This window comes from Pteropus vampyrus, unplaced genomic scaffold, assembly GCF_000151845.1.
Source record: "Pteropus vampyrus isolate Shadow unplaced genomic scaffold, Pvam_2.0 Scaffold87, whole genome shotgun sequence".
Classification (NCBI taxonomy): domain Eukaryota; kingdom Metazoa; phylum Chordata; class Mammalia; order Chiroptera; family Pteropodidae; genus Pteropus; species Pteropus vampyrus.
The window spans coordinates 6,350,537-6,365,557 of record NW_011888868.1 but is presented as its reverse complement, the minus strand read 5'-3'; the positions used below and the strand labels follow the sequence as shown (position 1 = coordinate 6,365,557).

The window sequence follows — 15,021 nt, the reverse complement described above, 5'->3', positions numbered from 1 at the left end:
ACGGACATCTTTAGGGGACCCATAGTTTTGCCTACCATAAGTTGGTACTTATAACATGATTTTCCAAATAATGAGACTGAATAAAAAGTTTTTTCCATCTGCATTTTAGAGTTTAGGCTAGTTTTTCTTTTTAAAATTCATTTCACTCCACATGCATTTGTTTAGATCTCTAAGGAATACACACAGTGCAAACACACACGCACACAGTCATTAAGATAGTGATCAATATAAGAAATACTGATAAAATTTTGGAGACCTATAATTTTTAAACTACTTTTAACAAAGGCACTGTAGTTATTTAAAAATTACTTTTTCTTTAAATAATCGTACCTGTCTATAAATTCTGACATGACAGAGCAAGCCTTAAGAAAATGAGTGTTTATTGTAAATACAAACACGATATGGAGGCTCTAAATCATTCTGTCTAGGAAGTTCTATCTTTTCTGTCATTGATGGGCTGGCCTGATGGCTATTTCTAATAGCATCTCTATTCTTGCACAGTTGACCTCTATTTTTTTTTTTTAAGTTTTGCATAAAATCAGATATCGTGAAACTCAAAATTAATGCAAAAATATGAACAAAATATTAAAATCTTAGAGTTGAGATCAGTAAGAGTGCTGTGCTGGTCCATATTGCAGCCCGAGGCAAAAGGAAAAATCAGTAATACTTATCCTATTTTTTTAATTTTAATTTTGTTTTGGATATTTTTGCTTTGATCTTTGAAAATATTACCTGTCTCTTTTTTAATAGCTTTATTGAGATGAATTTACATACTCATACAGTTCATCCATTTAAAGTCTAATTCAGTGGTCTTTAGTATATTCACAGTAGTGCACCCATTACCATAGTCAATTGAGAATATTTATGTCAATTAAAAAGAAACCCTTTAGCTGTTAGTTCCTTATTTACCCCTCCTCTTCCTACCCATCCCTCCATATTTTGGATATTTTATATGAATGGAATTATTTAATATATGGTTTTTTGTGACTGGCTTCTTTCACTTAATATTTGCAAGGTTGGTCATGTAGCGTATATCAGTACTTCATTGTTTTTATGGTAAATAATATTACGTTATGTGAATATACCACATTTTCTTTATCCATTTGTCAGTTGATGGACATTTAAGTTGTTTCTACCTTTTGGCTATTATCAGTAATGTTCCTATAAACATTTATGTAGAAGTTTTTGTGTGGACATAGGTTTTTATTTCTTTTGGGTATGTTCCTAGGAGTGGAATCACTATGTCTATGATAACTGCTTAATTGTTTGAGGAACTGCCAGACTTTTTCCACTGTGGCCGCACCATTTTACATTCCCACTAGCAATGTATGATGGTTCTGATTTCACCATATCCTTGCTAACTCTTGTTAATACCTGACTTTGATCATAGACATTTTAGTGGGTGTGAAGTGGTATCTCATTGTGGTTTGGATTTGCATTTGCCTGTTGAGCAGTGATGTAGAGTATCTTTCTATGTACTTACTGGCCATTTGTCTATTGGAGCAATGTCCATTCAGATCGTTCATTTTTTAATTGGCTTGTCTTTTTTATTTTTGAGTTGTAAGAGTTTTTTTTAAAATAGTCTGGATATAGGTCCCTTGTTAGTTCACTGATTTGCAAATACTTTCTCCCATTATGTGAGTTGTCTTTTCACTTTGTTGGTGTTTATAGCACTAAAGTTTTTAATTTTAATGAAGTCCAATTTATCCATTTTTTTCTTTTGTCACTTGTGCTTTTAGTGGCATATCTAACAATCCTTTGCCAAATCTAAAGTCATGAAGATTTACCCCTCTTTTATTTTAGGATTTTTACAGATTTAGCTCTTACATTTAACTCTTCAGTTCATTTTTGAGTTAATTTTTATGTATGCATTGAGATAAGTGCCCAGCTTAATTCTTTTGCATGTGGCTATCCAGTTGCTTAATTGGAAGGTCTTGGCACCCTGGTCAAAATTCAGTTGACCATAGGTTGTATGGGTTTTATTTCTGGACTTTCAGTTCTGATCCATTCATATCTGTGTCTGTCCTTGTGCCAGTACCATAGTGCCTGAATACATTTTGATGTTAGGAAGTGTGAGTCCTTTTTTCCAAGATTGTGTTGTCTGTTCTGCGTCCCTTTCAGTTACATATATATTTCAGTTTGTCAGTTTCTGCAGAGAAGTTAGCTGGAATTCTGGTAGGGATTGCCCTGAATTTGTAGATTAGTTTGATGAGTGTTGTCATCTTTATAGCATAGGTCCATTGATCCATGAATATGGGTTGTCTTTTTATTTAGGTCTTTAATTTCTTTCAACAATGATTTTTAATTTTCAATGTACAAATGTTGCATTTCTTTGTTAAATTTAAAGTGTAATTTTTTTAATGCTTAGTAGAATTGCTTTATGAATTTTATATTAAGATTGTACCCATTTTTCCTATTCTAATTTACTTCATTATGGCCTCAGAACATAGTTTATATTATTTCTGTCATTTATTGAGGTTTGTTTTATGGCCTAGCACATGGTCCATCCTGGAGAATGTTCCATATGCACTTGAGAAGAATGTGTATTCCGTCTGTGAATCTAATGTGTGTCTCCTGTAGTCAGTCTATAGTTGGGTCATTTTTTTTAATCCAATTTCTGTTTCCTGATTGGCTTATTTAGCCCATTCACGTGTAATGTTATTGATAGAATTGAGTGTGTAATTTTACTTTGTGTTTTCATATACCTCATGTTTTTTTGTCGTTCAGCTGTTCTTTATTGCTTTCTTTGTCATTAAGTGAATATTTTCTAATGTAACATTTAATTTTTTTTTGAGGTCAAATTTCTTTTTATTATTACAGAGTAAGAATCTTTAGATAAATTAGGAAAATTCAACTTAGTTATTAAATCTTTGACTAGACAAATCAGGCCATAACCATTGTGCCTTTTGGGATACTCAGTCCTATTAGAGGTTCAGATCTTTTCCCAAAGGAAGGACATGGCACACATATGCAATGTTTTGTTTTGTTTTTTTTTTTTTCAGCTTTACTGAGGTGTAATTAACAAATAAGGTTGTAAGATACTTAGATATTTAAAGTGTACATTATGATAATTTGATATACATCATCATGAAAGGACTCCTCCTTTCTGGTTAATATATTTATCATTTCACATATTTATCTTTTTGTGTGCATGTGTGAGAACATTTAAGTTCTGTTTTCTTAGCAAATTTCATTTATATAATACAGCCACCATGTTATACATTAGATCCTGGAACCTTATTCATCTCATAGCTGAAAGTTTGTACCCTTTTACCAGCCTCTCCCTAGTTCCCTCACACTCCAGTCCCTGACAACCAATTTTATATTCTGTTTCTCTGAATTTGACTTCTTTTTTAGATTCCACATATAAATGATACCATGCAGTGTTTCTCTTATTCTGTCTGGCTTATTCCACTTAGCATAAAGCCCTCAAAGTCCATCCATGTTTTTGCAATAGATACAGTTTTCTTCTTTCTCGTGAATGAATAATATTCCATTGTATATGTATACCACATCTTACCCAGTGGTCACCAACCTCTTTGGCACCAGGGACCAGTGCTCCTATGAAAATGCCTGATGATCTGAGATGAAGCTGAGTTGGCAATGCTAGCACTGGGAAGTGGCTACAAATACAGATGAAGCTCTGCTCCCTCTCCTGCTGCTCACCTCCCGTACTGGTATGTGGCCTGGAGGTTGAAGACTCCTTTTATCTATTCATCTGTTGATGGACACTTATCTTGTTTTCCATATCTTGTCTATAGTGAATAGTGCTGCAGTAAACATGGGAGTACAGATATCTCTTTAATATCCTGTTTTCATTTCCTTTGGATATTTAACCACAAACGGGATTGCTGGATCATATGGTAGTTCTATTTTGAATTTTTTGAGGAACTTCTATGCTGTTTCTTGTAGTGGCTGTACCAATTTACATTCCCACTGATAGTGTGCAAGGGTTCTCATTTCTCCACATCTTCACTAACGCTTTTTATCTCTTGTCTTTTTGATGGCATTCATTCTTAACAGGTTTGAGGTGATATTTTATTGTGATTTTGGATTGCATTTCTCTGATGGTTACTGATGTTGAGGACCTTTTCATGTATCTGTTGGCCATTTGTATGTTTTTGGGAAAATATCTACTCAGTTCCTATGCCCATTTTAAAAGTAGATTTTTTTTTATTGAGTTATGAGTTTTTTATGTATTTCTGTTATGAACCCCTTATCAGATATATTATTTGCAAATATTTTCTCTCATTCATTAGATTACCTTTTCATTTTATTGATGATTTTCTTTGTTGTGCAGAAGATTTTTAGTTTGATATAGTCTCACTTGTTTATTGCTTTTATTGCCTTTGCTGTTGGTATTTAATCCCCCTCCCCCCCCCCCCCAAAAAATATTGCCAAGATCAATATCAAGGAGCTTATCCATTATGTTCTAGGAGTTTTATAGTGTCAGGTCATAAATTAAAATTTTCAGTCCATTTTGAATTGATCTTTTTATATGGTATAAGATGAGGGGAGGTCCAGTTTCATTCTTTTATATGTAGCTCTCCATTTTTCCCAGCACCATTTTTTGAAGAGCCTGTACTTTTCTCATTTTTTTATTCCTGTCTTCTTTGTCATAAATTAACCATATATGTGTGGACTTATTTCTGAGTTGTTTTGTTCCATTGATTTTTGTGTCTGTTTTTATGACAGTGTCATACTTTTTTGATTACTATAGCTTTGTAAAATCAGGAAGAGTGATGCCATTGGTTTTGTTTTTTCTCAAGATCACTTTGGCTATTCAGGGTCTTTTGTGGTTCCATGCAAATTTGGGGGTTGTTTGTTTTATTTCTGTGAAAATGCCATTGGAATTTTGATAGGGATTGCACTACATCTGTAGATTGCCAGGTAATATGGACATGTTAACAATATTCTTCCAGTTCATGATCTTGGAATATCTTTCCGTTTACTTGTGTCTTCAGTTTCTTTCCTCAACATCTTAACAGTTTTCAGTGTACAGATCTTTCACCTTCTTGGTTAAATTTATTCCTAAGAAATATTCTTTTGGGTGCAATTGTAAATGGGATTTTTTTTTTTTAATTTCTCTTTCTGATAGTTGTTAGTGTGTAGAAACACAACTAATTTTTGTGCATCGATTTTTGTATCCTGCAACTGTACTGAATTTGTTTATCCTAACAGTTGGTAGTCTAAAGTTTTCTATATGTAATATGGCATCTGAAAATGGTGACAGTTGTACTTTTTCCTTTCTGATTTGGAAGTCTTTTATTTCTTTTTCTTGCCTAATGGCTCTAACTAGGGCTTCCAGTATGTTGAATAAAAGTAACGAGAATAAGAATCCTTTTCTTGTTCTTGGAAGAAAAGCTTTTACCTTTTCACCATGTAGTATATTAGCTTTGGGCTGGTCAGATAGGGCCTTCATTTTGTTGAGTTTTTATAGTGAATGTATGTTGAATTTTCTCAAATGCTTTTTATGCATCTGTCAAGAGGACCATATGATTTTAATCTTTTATTTGATTAATGTGGTATATCACATTGATTTATGGAGGTTGAACCATCCTTGCATCCCTGAGATAAAACCCTTTAGACAATGATGTATGATCCTTTTAATGTCCTGTTGAATTAGGTCTGCTAATATTTTGCTGAAGACTTTTGCATCTATATTCATCAGGGATATTGGCTTGTAATTTTTTTTTTCTTGACATGTCCTTGTATGGTTTTGATATTAGGGTAATGCTGGCCTCATAAAATGAGTTTGGATGTATTCTTTCCTCTTCAGTTTTTTTGGAATAGTTTGACATGGATTGGTATTCTTCTTTAAATGTTTGGTAGAATTCGCCTAAGAAGCCATCTGTTTTCTTGTTGGGAAGTTTTTGATGACTGATTCAATCTCATTTCTAGTAATGAGTCTGTTCAGATTTTCTATTTCCTCATGATTCAGTCTTGGTAGGTTGTACGTTTCTAAGAATTTATTCATTTCTTTTTTTGTTGTCCTATTTGTTGGAATATGATTGTTCTTTTATGGTCCTTTGTTTCTGTGTGGTATCAGTTGTAATGGCTTCTCTTTCACTTATAATTTTATTTATTTGAGTCTTCTGTCTTTTTTTCTTGGTTTGTCTATTTAAGCTTTTCAGAAAACCGCACTTTTATTGATCTTTCCTATTGTCTTTTTAGTCTCTATTTCATTTATTACTTCTCTGATCTTCGTTATTTTCTTCCTTTTACTAACATTGGGCTTTGTTGTTTTTTTCTCTTGTTCATTGAGGTAGAAAGTTGGGTGTTTGAGATCTTTCTTTTTTCTTGATGTGGGCATTTATTGCTATAAACCTCCCTGTTAGATCTGCTTTTGCTGCATCTGTTTTCTGGCATGTCATATTTACATTTTCATGTATCAGGATATATTTCAATATTTTCATTTCTTCTTTGACTCATTGGTTGTTTAGCAGCATGTTGTTTAATCTCCACATATTTCTTTAATTTTTCCAGTTTTCTTCTTGCAGTTGATACCTAGTTTCATGCCAGTGTGGTCAGAAAAGATGCTTAGTATGATTTCAGTCTTCTTAATTAAGACTTGTTTTGTGACCTAACATATGATCTGTCCTAGAGAATGTTTCTTATATGCTTGAGAAGAATATATATTCTGCTGCTCTCGGCTGGAGTGTCCTGTAAATGTTAAGTTCATCTGGTCGAAAGTGTAGTTTTAAGTCCAATATCTCCTTTTGATTTGCTGTCTGGGTTGTCTATTAATTGTTGAAAGTGGAGTATCGAAGTCTCCTACTATTATTGTATTGCTGTCTTATTTCTTCCTTCAGGTCTTTTAATATTTGCTTTCTATATATAGGTGCCCCAGTGTTGGGTACATAAATATTTATAAATGTTAATTAGCACCTTGTTAGATTAATTCCTTTATCATTATATAATGATCTTCTTTGTCTCTCATTACAGTTTTTGTCTTAAAGTCTATTTTGTCTGATATAAATATAGCTTCTCTTTCTTTTGGTTTCCATTTGTATAGAATATCTTTTCCTATTCCTTCACTTTCAGTCTCTGTGTGTCCTTAATGCAGAAGTGAGTCTCTAGTAGACAGCATATAGATCTGATTTGTTTGTTTTTAGTATTCTGTTTTTTTATTAGTTTCAAGTATATGGGACATTAGTTAAAATATTTATATAGTTTATGAAACGATCCCCCCGATTACTCTATCTTCCCTCTGGCTTTACACATAGCCATTATATGACTGCTGACTGCCTTCCCTATGCCATGCTCCCTGTCCCTGTGACCATCAACTACTATCACTACTAATTTGTATTTTTTTTAACCCTTCACCCCTTTTTCCCAGCCCCTCAACTGCCCTCCCCTCTGGCCGTCACCATGTTCTCTGTATTTATGAGTCTTTTCAATTAGTTCTTTTTGTTCCTTGGTTTCTGAAATCATATGGTATTTATCTTTCTCTTACCTATTTCACTCAGCATAATAATCTACAAGTCCATCTATGTTATTGCAAATGGTAGGATTTCAAATTTTTTTATGGCTGCGTAATATTTCATGGTATATATGAACCATAACTTCTTTATCCAATCATCTGTTGATGGGCATTTAGGTTGCTTCATATCTTGGCTGTTGCGAATAGTGCTATAGTGACCATAGGGGTGCATAGATCTTTATGAATTATTGTTTTGGTTTTCTTTGGGTAAATACCCAGAAGTGCAAATACTGAGTCAAAAGGTAGATCCATTTTTAATTTTTGGGGGCACCTTCAGATGGTTTTCCATAGTGGCTGCACCAATTTGCAATCCCACCAACAATGTGTGAGGGTTCCCTTTTCTCCACATCCTTGCCAACACTGGTTTTTTTCACTTATTGATGATAGTCATTCTGACAGGTGTGAGGTGATAGCTCATTGTGGTTTTAATTTGCATTTCTCTGATGATTACCTTGAGCGTCTTTTCATGTCTGTTGGCCATCTGTATTTTTTCTTTGGAGAAATATCTATTCAGTTCTTCTACCCATTTTTTAATTGGAGTGTTTGTTTTTTTGTTGTTGAGTTGTATGAGTTCTTTATATGTTTTGGTTATTAACTCCTTGTCAAATGTATCATAAGCAAGAATATCTCCTCCCATTTAGTAGGCTGTCTTTTTTGTTGATAATTTACTTTGCTGTGCAAAAACTTTTTAGTTTGATGTAGTCCCATTTGTTTATTTTTTTGTTGTTTCCCTTGCCCGAGGAGATGTAGCAGAAAAGAAATTACCAGTCGCAATATCCATTTTGAGTCTGTTCTTGTATGTGGCGTAAGAAGATCGTCCATTTTTATTTTTTGCATGTATCCGTCTGATTGGATTTTTAAAATCCATTCAGCTACTCTGTGTCTTTTAGAGAATGTAATCCATTTACATTTATAATAATTATTTATAGGAATGCCTATAAATAACTTACTATTGCCATTTTGCTTATTTTCTGGCTATTTTGTAAGTCCTTTATTCCTTCTTGTTCTCTTCCTTTGTGATTTGGTTATTTTCTCTAGTGGTATGCTTAGATTCCTTTCTTTTTACTTTTTATGTGTCATCAGTTTTTGTTTTGTGGATTACTGTGAGGTTTATATGACATATCTTAAGCTGATAATGACTTCCAATGTATACTAAACCTCTACATTTCCAATGTATACTAAAGCCTCTATATTTTTATTTTACACCTCCCCACATTTTGTCCTTCATGTCACACTTTACGTCTTCCTATTGTGTATCTATTAATAATTGTAGTGGTAGTTATTTTTAATGCTTTTGTACATTTTAATTTCTTTAATATTTTTATTCTGCTTTTTGGGCTCTTTTTAGTGGTTGCTCAAAGGTTTATCACATACATCTTAACAGAATCAGCTTCAGATATATAATAGCTTAATTAGAAATGCTACTCCTCTGTAGCTTTACTCTCTTTTCCCCTTTTTATAATATTATTGTTATACATACTGCATCTATTAATGTTACAAATACAACAGTATTTTATTATTTTACTTTATTATCTGAAGTCATTTCCTTAGTTTAATACAGGTTTACTACCACACACCTCCTTTGTAGTGCTATCAGAAAATATGTTATACATACAGTACATTTCTATATATTACAAGCCCAGCTCTGCAGTATATATATATTACTTGGTGCAACTGCTATTTAAACCGGTTAAAATAAGAAAGTGGAAAATATGCATTTATACTATCTCTTATAATTACTTAATAACCTTTTCTGGTGCTCATTGTGTTTTGAATTACCAGAAGAGGTCACTTGTTTTCAGCTTGTGCAGAACTTCCTTTATTTCTTGTAGTAGACAGATTCTCTCATGTTTTGATTATTCGGGAAAGTTTTATTTCTTTTTTATTTAATATTTGTTTTTAAAAGATAGTCTCTTTGGTCTACGGCCATACCACCCTGAACACACCTGATCTCATCTGAAAGATAGTCTCTTTGGAAAATGAATTCTTGATTGACAGATTTTTTTCTTTGACTACTTTGAATATGTTATCCCACTGCTTTCAGGCCCCCATTGTTCTGTAGCAGAATTTTCTCAACAATCTTATCCAGTCATATTCTTGCTCCTTTGATGGAAAGTTTCTGATGTCTGTGTTTGATACTTGTTTGGACCCCAGATGGCTCCTCCCATCTGACTTATTCTCTGATTCTCTCCTGCAAACTAAACTAGCTGGCCTACAGTTTATCTTGAATCTCTTCACAAGGGCCTTCCACCACAACTTCCAGTATTCTTCAGAGTGCCTTAGCCTGAAATTCCCCAGGCTTGGTTGCAAATGAAGTCAGTTTCTTCTTTGGGCTTTGGAACTGGTGGTAGGCGATGGAAAGCTTCTCTCTGAGTAAAACCCCAGCTCTCAACGCTGAGTTCTTTGCGGGGTAGGGATTGGGTAGCAGCTGAAAGGTGCTTGCAGCTTACCTTTCCTAGCATGGAACCACTGTCTCACAAATTGACACAAGGGCTTATTCAAGTATTCTCAGTATTCTGCGTCCAAGGTAGAGCCTTCTTTCCTTTCCATGATTGAGGGCTGATTAAAAGATGGGATCCTTCACCTCTCGATTGCAATTGTCTGGAACTTAGCTTCAGCAATAGGTAGCTGGAAGCAGAATGAGAAATGCTGGTATCCTGTTCTTCCTGGGAAGAAAGCCTTCCACCTGGGAGCTGGAGGAAGGGGATACCCTGTGTTATTGGCTGTAGCAGTCTAGAATAGAGTCTCTGCCACTGAGCTGTGAGGCTAGAAGGTGGGAGTGGTCTTGATTCAAATACCAGAGATTCTTGTTTTTCTTACCAAATTTTTGTAGATCTTGGGTAGATGTTTCTTCATTTGCTCTTTGCTTGCATTTCCAGAGGCTTTTAAATACTTTTAAAAAATTTCAATGCAGAGCAGGTCATTGGAACTCTTCAGGCGGTCATACCAGAAGTCTTCATTTGGCTTCATTTTTATCTCTTCTACTAATTGATCAAACCTCTCCATATTCCCCAGTTAAAGTCCCAGAAGGCACCAGAATGCTTTACTTGTCTATTACCACAATTTCTCTTGGGCCCTTTGGGCTCTTTATCTCATTGAGTCTATTACCTCTGTGTGGGTCCTGTCTATGGCCATCCCTGCACATAGAGCGGTCTAGTGCTTTTTCTGAACAAGGAATTCAGAGTAAGTCAGCTGTGAGCATTTGGGGGCAGGTGTGAATATTGCAGAACATTTAGTGTCTCGGTTCCCAAGCATTAAATGAAATGCTAGTAACTTATTCTCTCCAGTCACTGAAAGCTAAAAATGGCTCCTCATTCACAGGTGCCCTCTTTGGTGAGGGGCCAGAGCCACCCTTAGGTCCAGGACAATGAAATGCACAAATGAGATGTGGTGAGCATAAAAAAGGAAACAATAAATATTCGGCTGTATGGGGATACGAAGGAAGGAATGACTAAACAGCTCAGCCTTCACAGATGGTGTATTTGAGTTGAGTCTTAAAGGGTGAATGTTTTGTAATCAAGATATTTCGTTACGAATGGTTAATAACATTTATTGAATGTTCACAGGCACTGTGCTGCTTTACATGCATTTGATCCTTCAAACAGCACTCTTAACATATAGATATTATTCCTAACTCCATCAGATTGAGGTCACTGAAGCTTTGAGAAATTATGGCCAAGCTGGGGTTTGGACCTCAGTTCTTTCTGACTCTAAAGTACATGTTCTAACTATCACATTATGTTGTACAAAGTCCATTCTACCTAGGTAGAAAGATGGAAGAGGCTTCAAGAAGAGGGTATGTCCAGTTATGAGATATGCAAAGGACAATGTGGGGGAAAGATATTCTAGGCCAAGAGAACAACATTTGTAAAGGTGTGGAGGTATCATAGTGAATTTAGTAGTTCCATGTGTCTGGAGCAGGATTTCTAAAGTGTAGTGAAGATCACTTTGATTATATGTCAAAATGCATATCCTTTGACCCCCTTCCCCAGATTTACTGGATTAATATCGGGAGGTGAGAAGCAGGAAAATATGTTTTTCGCCAAAGATTGCTTGAGGAAAATGATTCTTATGCACACTGAGGTTTAGGAACTGCTGGTGCAGCGCATGGGGTTGATGTTGGTGAGAAGTCAGAAATGAGACTGGAGAGGTAGTCAGTCGGCAATTTGCTTCACCATCGTAAACTCTTAAGCTTTGTGTACAATTTTTTTTTCCAATACTCTCATCAAGAATGCTTTTGTCTTTAACTGTCCAATTCTAAGATCAACTAGCTTTTGACAAAGTATGATATGTAGCTTCATTTTTTTAATATGTATGCTTGCTGTAAAATTGGAGTTTCTCAAAGTCAAAGCCTGTAGCACTCCAGGAGCTATACTAGATTAACAGTTTTGTTTTGTTTTGTTTTGTTGGCTGGATTTGTCAGATTCTTTCATTAAGCCAATGTATATTGGTAAACTCCAACATGAGGGTTTCAGCTATATCTTCTGTCACTAAGGTCCAGTGAAACATGTTTTTGAAAATGTTCCTATAGATATTTCCTCATGGAATCTACAGTGTGACTTACTGTTGGATTGTTTATCAATATATAATCGTAGATTAGTATGCAAGTTCAATAGTCCTCTACTGATGGATAAGGAATAAACAAGTGTTCTGAGTTGTTTAGTTCTTAAGGATTTCTACTTGACATTCATATGCTACTATGAAACTTACAAAGCTGTTTTCCTTTAGGGCAGTTCTGTTATTTACTTTGTAACTTAAAATATCAGTTAAATTGTAGCCCTGGTCCATAAGGAGTGTGATTACTACAGTACATGTTTGTGTGCTGAGATAAATGACCAGATCATTCAGTATGGATAACCAGTAGTTATTTATAGCTACAGTGTGAATGATTGTACAGTGTATAGACATTTCTAAAGCTTTTAAAGACCCTCAGAGTGCTCAATTTCTACAATAGTTACAATTAGGGGATTTTTTTTTACATTATTAAGAAAATCGCATTTAAATGCCATTTCTACTATTGAGTTGTTATATTCATATCTGACTTAAAAAACTATATTTTGGCTATTTTTAAGTTTGCAATTAAACTGATTCTTGAAACCAGTCCTAAAATTTTGAATATTGTTTTGATAACTTGTAAACTTGTGTAATTTTTAATATATTCTTTTCCCAAATCTCATGATGGCATTGCCTAAGTGCATTCTGTAACTTTAAATACTCGGAGATACTCAGGTTTTTACGAAACTCCTTAAAAATTGACAGGAATTCATAAGTTTTTAATCATTGTCATATGTAATGTCCTTATAATGGTTGTTTGTTTTGGAATGTATACACCATCTGTCAGGAAATCCAGGGTAGAGTATAGCAGGTAAGTTTTGGTATGCCTACCCCCAGTTCGTGACTTCTTTTTTGAGAGTGGCTCCCACTGCTGTGCTCCTACTCTGGCTGTATGAAACCCATTGATTCATTGAGTCATGGCATCTGATATTGCTGTAGACAACAGGTATTTGCAAATACTCATTAGGTTATCTCTCCTGAGAATTTAAATTTTAGATCCTAGACACTGAAATTTAGTATAGTTAGAGCTGACTCATGTTATCAATGGTGCGCTAGTGAAAAAATCTTTAATTTCCTTTTTCTAAGTTCTCTGAGTTGCCTTGGTATTCCTACCTCTCTGAGTCTTTAGTTATTCATCCCTCTTTGATTCTGGGAAGATGGTTCTTTTTTCTGGGGCTAGTCAGAGATGGTTTCTGTTGCAACTAAATGTATGCAACTAATATAAATTGTACACACAAACATCATGTTAGAGTTATGTCATGGGTATGTCATTGAAAGCATTCCAAAAGCCAGTTACAATTTTATTTTTGCCTCCCGCTTTAGTTGCCTCTACTGGTATCTTTATGTCTCCTCCTCTTAATAATCTAGTTAATGTCTTAACTTAGTCATCACAGACTATTTGCAAATACCTGTTGTCTACGTAACTTTTATGTTTCAGTCTCACATAGGCTTTCAAATTAATCATGCATACCTTTATAATAATGCATATTAACGCACTATATTGTTATGTTATATTTGGCTGGCTCCTCATTAGACAACTCCTGAAGGTCCAGCACTGAGATATGTTCAGCCTTGATTCCTAGCACCTTTCACGTAGTAGGCAGTAAACAAATGCTTGTTGAGTTCATTATTCCTCTCTCCATATTAATCCCACCTAACTCCTCTATTAGTCATTAAACAAATTCTTATTTGCATGTGTATGTAGCAGATACCATTCTGTGCTCTGAAGATACCTCAGTGAAGAAAACAGACCAAAATAATGCCTGCCTTCTTAGAGCTCATATTCTAGATAGTTATTTTTATCTACATTCTTTTAAAACATAAAAGAATTAAATTATGAAGTATTGCTAAATAAACTTTTAGTTTTGTACTGTATCACAAGATACTATGCTATTTTTTTTCTCCTAATATCATATTTACTAGATAAGTGCCAGGTTTAGTGGGATAGTAGTATGTATGACTGACAGGGTATCTAATGTTGTGCCAAGAGCCTAGTGATAATAAAAGAAAAATGCCTTTGGTAAATTTGAAAAGTTATGATTTTAGAAACTTTTCTTCTGAACATGTTATATTTGGATGAATACGTGTAGCAATTTTTACTGTTTCTTTGTAATGTTATGCTGTCAGGCTGGTAGTAAAATGTAGAAGAGAAAAAATCTTCAAACTTTTGCTTTTAAAGCTTATTTTATAACTTTTTATACTCTTCTTGAAGTTATAGACACAGCATACTTAGTCTTTAAATGAACCTGGGGTAAGTTAAAGTATCACTGTTGTGAAAACATTTCATGCCATTTATCTTGTCACCGGATTCTCTTATCACTTAATTATTTTATAGCACGGTTGGTAGGCATATGCATTATTAAAGACTTTATTTCCACCTTGGAAGTTGATCTGTTGTAAGTTCATATAATGTCAGTCATATATTCTAAAGAGAAATATTTGGCTTAATAAATTTTTAACACTTTCACTTTCCATTTATTTGTTTGTTTGTTTGTTTGATACAAGCTTATTTATCTTTCATATAAGTTAGAACTAGGCAGCCCAGAGCCGGTGTAGCCAGTACTTTGATTTTTTAAACCAGAATGTTATCACTATATTATTGAAAGTTCAAATGCTAGATAGGGAAAAAATTCCCCAGATCCTAAAACACTTTGTTATTAGTGTTTTTGTAGTTTTAATTTTATATGTTTTTTCTGCATTTTAAAAAACATAGCTATAAAATGCATGTAATAAGTTTGTATATGTTTTCAGTTTACTTCCAAGTAACATTCTTCATTGGTATAGTTAGATTAGTCATGTTTTCCCCAAAACTTAAAAGTAGTTCTACCTGGGTTACTAGATCTATAACCAAGACTGCTCCAAAGCTCGATTTTCTTACCATGAAAAATACTATTGTGAGGAGTAAATGAACCAATAGGAAAGAGCCTAACATGGTATCTGGCTCTCGTTAAATACTTAGTAAATGTTAGCTACACCTCTTCTTG

At 34.2% G+C, this 15,021-nt stretch overlaps 1 protein-coding gene across 18 annotated transcripts in view; it reads left to right on the top strand.

Moving 5' to 3' along the window:
- Positions 1-15,021, top strand: part of IWS1 (IWS1, SUPT6H interacting protein) — a 65,254-nt gene that overhangs the window by 5,165 nt on the left and 45,068 nt on the right. The window lies entirely within an intron of this gene.